Source organism: Ceratina calcarata, unplaced genomic scaffold (assembly GCF_001652005.2).
Source record: "Ceratina calcarata isolate Rehan_Ccalc_2016 unplaced genomic scaffold, ASM165200v1 scaffold1639, whole genome shotgun sequence".
NCBI lineage: Eukaryota > Metazoa > Arthropoda > Insecta > Hymenoptera > Apidae > Ceratina > Ceratina calcarata.
In genome coordinates, this window is record NW_017137697.1 from 1 (window position 1) to 7,426 (window position 7,426).

The 7,426-nt window shown below is 42.1% G+C and overlaps 1 long non-coding RNA gene across 1 annotated transcript; it reads left to right on the top strand.

Annotated features, from left to right (window-relative positions):
• Positions 1–3,439: 3,439 nt before the first annotated feature.
• Positions 3,440–4,838, top strand: LOC113465267 (uncharacterized). The gene is made up of 4 exons (XR_003390106.1): positions 3,440–3,626; positions 4,066–4,155; positions 4,247–4,472; positions 4,547–4,838. It is a non-coding gene; the product is annotated as an uncharacterized LOC113465267 (long non-coding RNA).
• The last annotated feature ends 2,588 nt before the right edge of the window (positions 4,839–7,426 follow it).

Genomic DNA, 7,426 nt, shown 5'->3' on the forward strand with positions numbered 1-7,426 from the left:
TAAATACATTTTAATATATTCATCTGTTTGTATTTATTTTGTACATGGAATTAGATTCAGTCGAAACAGATGATATATGTATAGTATTCCAACCAATATCCTGTCTCTCTTAATCCTTAATTTCCATCATTCTTATTTTATGGTTTCCTATAAAACCCGAATGTCATTCGAGGCAGGATGAACGTTACGATTTTCTTCGTGCTCGTCCTCGGAATTTTTAATACCGTTTACAAACAACAAATTTTATTTTCCTACGGACATAACCAAAGTGATTTCAGGTTCCTAAGTCGTGTAATATTTTAGAGCCGAGAGATTTCAAAAAGAATTTATTATCGAACTCTAAAAGCGTCGTGCATGCTTTTACGTCTGACGTGACGCGCATCAGCGGAGGACCAGTGGAAGCTATACCATTATTGAAGTTCTATAATGTCATTAACATTTCTCGTAGATAATATATTACCGAGAGAGGTAAAAAGAAACGATTGAGAAAAGGTACGAAATTGTCGATGGGGCCGGGACGATCGCGTCAGAAGAAGACATAAAAATATCGATTTGCAAATCAAATAAGAGGCTGGCTGGGCTGCCTAATCTTCCACCTCGAAATCGCGCCACGGCAATCTGATTTTTAATGAAGCACGATCGTGGAGGGCCGCGCGCCCGTGCGGACAGACGTCGACGTACCCCGTGCCGCGTATATCGAACACGCGGAGGATGATTCCCTCCACCGCGCGCCTGACGAAATTCCATTGTACTCCAAATTGGCTTTTTATGGCGGGTTAATATAACATCGAAGACGTTTGCAATTTTTTCATCGCGACCCACTGATCAGCCGAGTGCGTGTTACTCGATCGTGGGAAGAGGAACTGGTTTTTAGGTCCGTACGCGCTCGGACGTTCGAAAGTCTCGCATACCGAGGAGCCCGTGATTCGAGAACTGTTTAATCGAGAAGGAACCAAATCGGCAAATTCTATTACGTTGTTTTATGGATCTTCTGAATGAAAGTGAAACTTAAAAATGAAAATTCGAATTACTTTCAATTAGAATGGGAGTTAATCTTAAAATTGCATGAAATGTATTGTGTTTCACAAGAGTTCTTTGGGTCACAGTTTTTCATTCAGTTACCGAGATTTCTTCAATGACTTACCTGTTAGTTCTGTTTCAACTTCCGGTTAACCATGCCAATTCCACGAGTCACTACAATAGAGTGAAAACCATCGAACCAGCCACTTATGTACCTTTCTTTAAAATCGCTACCATCCGATTTCCTTCTTACGAAAACCTTACGTCACCGTCTCAGCCACGAATGCACCGAAACCTCGTTTCTTTCTCTCTTCTTCCGTATGCACGATTTGAGAATAAGGCATTGCCGCGGGCCCACGGCGTTTGTTATTACGGTATTACGGATATCGAATGTCCTTTTGGTACTCCTGGCGCTTCACCTTCTCCGTTTCTTTATCCGCTCTCTCTGTCTCTGTCGCTTTCTAAGCATAATGGCTGGCCCGCGAGCAGGGAAAACCGAGTCCTTGTATACAACGCTGAAGCGCAGGCTGCAGTTCCGCCCACTTCCGGGCACTGAATGCATCCTCGACTCGTCTAACTACCCTTAGCAGTTAAGCCATGCGAAGCGTAGTAGCAGACGCGTCCTTTCGCCGGTACAATTTTTCTTCTCTTTCCTCTTTCTTTCATGCCCTTTTTCTCCCGCTCATCGATCGCTTTGAACGGAACGCGCGTCACGCTTCGAGTGAAATTCCTTCAGGTATTCCAAGCGCACACTCGAATTTCAGAGAATCACTATCACGATATAAGTAAAGAGTCTTTTAACAAATACTTCTTGTGACACTTTCAATTGATGATAATTAATTAATATTATATATACTCATAAGTAATATTTGACATTATTTCAATTTACTTTTCTAGAAGTTCATGAATGTATAATACACTCTGTAATTTTTAATAAAGTGATACCAGTATTTGACTACCATTGCCATTATTTAATCATACAATGACACACGAACAGAAGTCTAGTTTTTATCTTCCGTTACATGGTGTGGGTTTTCATATAGCTACACAGTCGGTGATCACTCGTAGAAACGGGCACACCCCGTACCACCTACTTCCCTTCTGACTTGGATATCCTGGGACTCAGGTCCCGAGAGTCGTAAGAAGTTAAATGGATGTATTATTTTCTGGAAAGGACACTCGACACCTTTACCATGGTGAACACGTGCGACGAGTGCGGAAAAAGGCACGTGCTGGTTACGTTGTTAGACTTCGAAAATTATGTTCGCGATAACGGAGTGCGAACAGACGTCGCAACGCCGCCGAGCCAAGCCGTCGCGAGATTTGTGGAAATCTCGCAAAGCTTGCTTAGAAATTCTTGATTTCACTTAACCTTTCCATTATTTCTTGTAAGAAGAATATGTATGTAACGAGCGAAATTGGAAAGTAGGATAAAATAGTACTTCTCGCGATACTAATTCAATTAACTACTGGATTTACATATGAAATATTGCATATCATATATTATCTATTCTATTGTTCTTTGTATCTTGCAAAGTTCGATTGCCTGTTACTAAAATTCCAATATTACAAGAATTTTTGAAGAATTATATACTTTTGTCTTTTCTCTTCGTAAATTGGAAATATTCGTAAAACTTGTACCATGAGAAATGAAAATGAACTTAAGGATGTACTAAAGATTTATAAGATACACATAAATTTACCAATCTTTGTAAGCCAAATCTTCATCTTCGTCAATCAAAATAATTCGTCGTTTCACATGCCTAATACCTTATACTTATGTACATTATTATATAATATATTTGAGGATATAGTACAATTCTCCTAATGGACAGATTCAGTTTTACATCCTTTGGCTTTTACTGAAAATTTATATACTGTCGTCCCATCTAGAGATCCTTCAATTATCATATAACATAACATTTTATGTGTTCATCGAGTCGATACGATACTTGCGTGTCTCGGATCGATAACTCGATGACATTTTTCGGGCACGTTAAGTGAATAAACGCAGGTATATCGACTTTATCAACTGAGGACACTTTGCTTCGCGTTGTCCCCTGTTTACGAATCTGTTTTATTGCACGATTCGCCGTAAATGGAAACGTGTTTGGCTACAGATGTGAGAAACTCGTAAACTAATGTAACGCGTTATTGAACTACATAAAGATAAAGTATTTATGGAGAAAGATTTCAAAACAAATAAAATCGAGAATTGATAGTAAATACGTTGTTCTATACACATCCAGTCGTTCTCTGAATGATATATAGTTAAATAAAGTGACTCAATAAAACTGATATTTAATATAACTTATAACGAGGTACTANAATCAGGTTCGACGATTAATGAACTGTAGAATAATGAGGAGGAAACGGTAATCGATTTCTGCTACAAGTTCGACAAAAAGCTCGGCTTGTTTTCATGCGAAAAATTAATTCCCCGCAGATGCGAGAGGAGGCTGAAACGAAGGGAGCTTCCTGTTCGGTCCAGCAACTTTGCATACTATCACCCTAACTAAATCATCGCCGAGACAGGAAGGCTACGCCCTCCGACCTAACGGCAATCTTCGATACGTCGCATCGCGTAGCGTCGTCACGCGACGATGGTACGCTAATTAACTGTAAGATTGACTCTAATCGACTTCCGTCAATAAATCAGGCAAACTACGGTAAGAAACCGGAGTAAGCACGTCGCCCTTTTCAGTTCCTGTTTGTTGTGGAAACCTGACTGCGGTGTTTCGTTACCAGGACCACTCGCTGGCCAGAGCTTCTGGCCAGTAGTTCCAAACGGCGCAGAGAACCACCAGTGCTACAACTGGATAGCTTTCCTTTTAACTGTGTAATTTTGCCCCTTTTTGCTTTCCCTCAGCCCAGAAAATATTAACAACTGTCGCGTTGTCTTAGAGACACTATCCAGATAACGAACATAAAAAGCATTTTAGAAGAAATAAGATGTAGAACTAACTATTGCACCTAAACACATGATGCATTTTATAATTCTAATAGGAAATCTGTTAATTCAATTAAATCTGGTTTGAAAAGCAGGAAACAGCGGAAAGCGGAAAAGCGAGTGCTCGTTCCAGTTCCCGTTAACCTGACGTGGTAACCGTCGAAATAATCCTACGGGGGAGGAGGGTAAGCGACTTCCGTGACCGGAACCAGCATTCGTATTCGGCCGACTATCGGCGTGGCAAGGCCTCTAATCCGTATCTGGGCCCTTTTCCAGGATTTGTACGAGCCGGAGAAGAATTATGCTGGCTGCCCTCGCCAGGGATGATCCTAAATAAACACGCGCACAGCCACACGACCGGCATCCCCTCCCTCGCCGTGGCAGCTCTCTGGCAAACGACTATTCACAATGGGGTGCATTGTCGAGGAAGGGCGGCAGGTCGGGCACGGACGAAAGAAGGGAATCGATTTTGCGAAGGTGGAAAAAGGTGCTGCCTACCTATGTATGTATAGTACTTACTTACGTATACAATCCCGTCCGTTGCTCTCTATTCTGGAACGCTCGGTGAATGCGCAGCCTTTCAAAGTACACGCTGTTATGTCACGATCTGTCTACCATGGACTCCCGTGGGAGTAGTACGCGTACGATGAAACATGGGGGCGAAATACACCGGAGGCTAGCCTTTTGCTGGCTGCTCGCCATGACGGATGGGAATCTGGGACAAATCGATCGGCAAGGAGTGTGTCTATATCTAATCGTGTCTACGTTCCCAAAGAAAGCTTAGGTTCAACCATGTTTTCCATTTCTCTCTTGCCGGGAAATGTATGTTCCTATAATGTAGATTACGTTATTAATAGAATTTAATCTGGATCAATAAAACATTTTCTGTTAATGCCATTTTCAAATTAAAGTTCACAGTTCATGTATTTGAAAAATTGTACCAGTTGCACGATATGAAATGGAAATTGGATTTATTCAATTATTTTTAAAACACTTTTTTGATATTATAATTATATAGGGTGTACATGCATCTGAAAAAGGTGCTTACGATACAATTTCATTATTTGCGAAATGGTTAAAATGAATTCTCTCGCAACGAGAAGGGAAATGAAAGAGGGATTAGAATCACGTTACGCGATTTATCCTCCAATCTGGTTCCTATCCCACGCTTCCTGATCAGCAACACGATCTTTGTTTAAGGATCACCGAATCCACGAGAATCCTTTGTCCAAACCCTATTGATTCTACGAACGATCCTTCAGAAAAAAAGGTCGAGAGAAAAGAAAGAAACAAATCGCGCATCAGGTAAGACCAGTCGCGAAACGATGCGCGCATCGTTCTCTGTCACACTTGCCGAAAGAAACATTCGTCATTATTACTGTTGACCGTTGGTCGTCTCCTCTGATTCAGGTTTCAACAGGAAGTGGGCCGGTCGGATCAAGGGCGAGGCTGTCCTTTCCATTTTAAAACCATTCCATTCAGGTGTAATAGTCAGTTAAAGACTATCCAAACATGAGATCCCACCGGTTGCTCCGATGAGGATCCCTCTCCGTGGTACGATTTCATGGTAAACCTTTGTCGGGTAACAGAACTTATCCTTTGGTTGGAATCCACACTTTTTCACCACTGCGCGCTCTCAATTTCAACTACTTATTTTCGTTTACTATATTTTTTCATCCACAATGGTAGTAAAATTTGTTATAATTGTTTAAAAATTTGCAGTTTATTAATAATATAAACGAACACAGCATAATATTGTGATGAAATTATTATGAAGATATTACGTAAATCAAGATATAGATGTTACATCCTCACTTCCATTCAAAGATGAGTTTCGACTTAATTCTACTTAAACAGTTTGTGACGTGAATTCGGAAGTGGGCCCACCCGCGCCGCGATTCCCTAAATAGAGGAATCATCTCGAGTATATTTATCCACGTGATCTTCGAACAACAAACGTAGAAATCCTTAAATCCTAAATCAACCTGCCGTGAGCCGAAACCGAAGTCGGCCGGTAAACAAACTGCGGTAGCGACGCGGCGTCGACGCGAGGGTGCAGCCGCCGTGCCACTACGCCCCGTGGTCCAATCTGGCGAAAGTCAAATATTGGCTGACTAAATAGAACGTGCTTTCGACCATTTAAGTCATTGCGATTTAATGCAACTACGAGTACGCAGCTGATCACATTTCATCGTCGTACGCAGTGTCAAAGTACTTTCGTTTCGATCTCTATAAAACTAACCACTGATTTCATTTGCTTCACAAGCTTGTATGTTCTATAAATGGTCCCAGCGTTCTTAACATTTTGTTCACATTCTTAGATCGTTTTTTGGTGAAACTTAAATTTTATTGTACAATTCAGAGATGAGAAATGAAATAAAATAAACGAAGTGAATTTAAATTGAACCAAATAATATGTTACCATTTCAATGTTTTCCGTTCCTACGTCTTTGAGTGCCTAGGAACACTAATTGTCCTCCTGGGTAAGAAATTGTTGCGGGATAGCCGACGAAAAAAACTAACAAAAATATCACGAAGTCGTTCCTTACCTCGGGCAACAAAATTTAATGCAAAAAACGACATCCGAAATGGCTTGGGGATGAAGTAAGGGCACCGGAAATCGCGTCGCGAACGGGCCGCGTCGCTCTTAAATCAACCGACCCTGCGCAAAGACACCTCAATCGTGGGGTGTCGTAAAAAATGCTTTTCGCAAGAGCCCGGGGGAAGCTTTTAAGTCGGCCCTTATCTGAAACGAGTTGCCTTCTTGCCGCTTGGTGGTAACAGCGATGTCCAACGGGAGCGAGCTACCAAAGACAGAAAGAGACGGAGTGAGAAGCGAACGAAAAAGCAAAAAAGCGAAACGAGCAGAACGGGTGAAGAGAAGGAGAAAGGAAGACAATGACCGCTGTTCAAACACGTCGGACTTCAAACGGGTGCCGCGTTTTTCGGCAGCGAGAGGGAGAGAGTGTCGGACAGCCATTGCGTTTAAGCGGCTCCGAATCCCCATAAGGAGCCAACCACCGCTTCTTGTTCCCGAGAGCAGCCTTAAGGACTCGGAGGTCCGGCAAATTCGAATAACAAATATTTGCGCCGCGGAACGTTGCAAACCCGGTGAACCCTTTCATTTGTAACGACAAGTTCGAAATTAGCGTGGTCCTGCGGGGGCAACAAGCTGCACCGAACCAAGCCTCTAGGAGTGTTTTACTAGGACTCGAAGGACTTGGAACGAGCGGCGCGTTCCTCGCGATGGGCCTTGAAATAACCATATCTTCGCAAATACAGGTGCAACGATGCATAATAACTGGTTCGACCGCGGCGGCCTACGGTGTAACGAGTAGGTAATGCAAGCTGAGGGAACATTGCCAGGCTCTGGACCATTGAAAATGAAAACGGTTTAATTTTACTGATCTTATCATTACAAACAGAATCTACGGCTGTTATACAGTATATAAATAC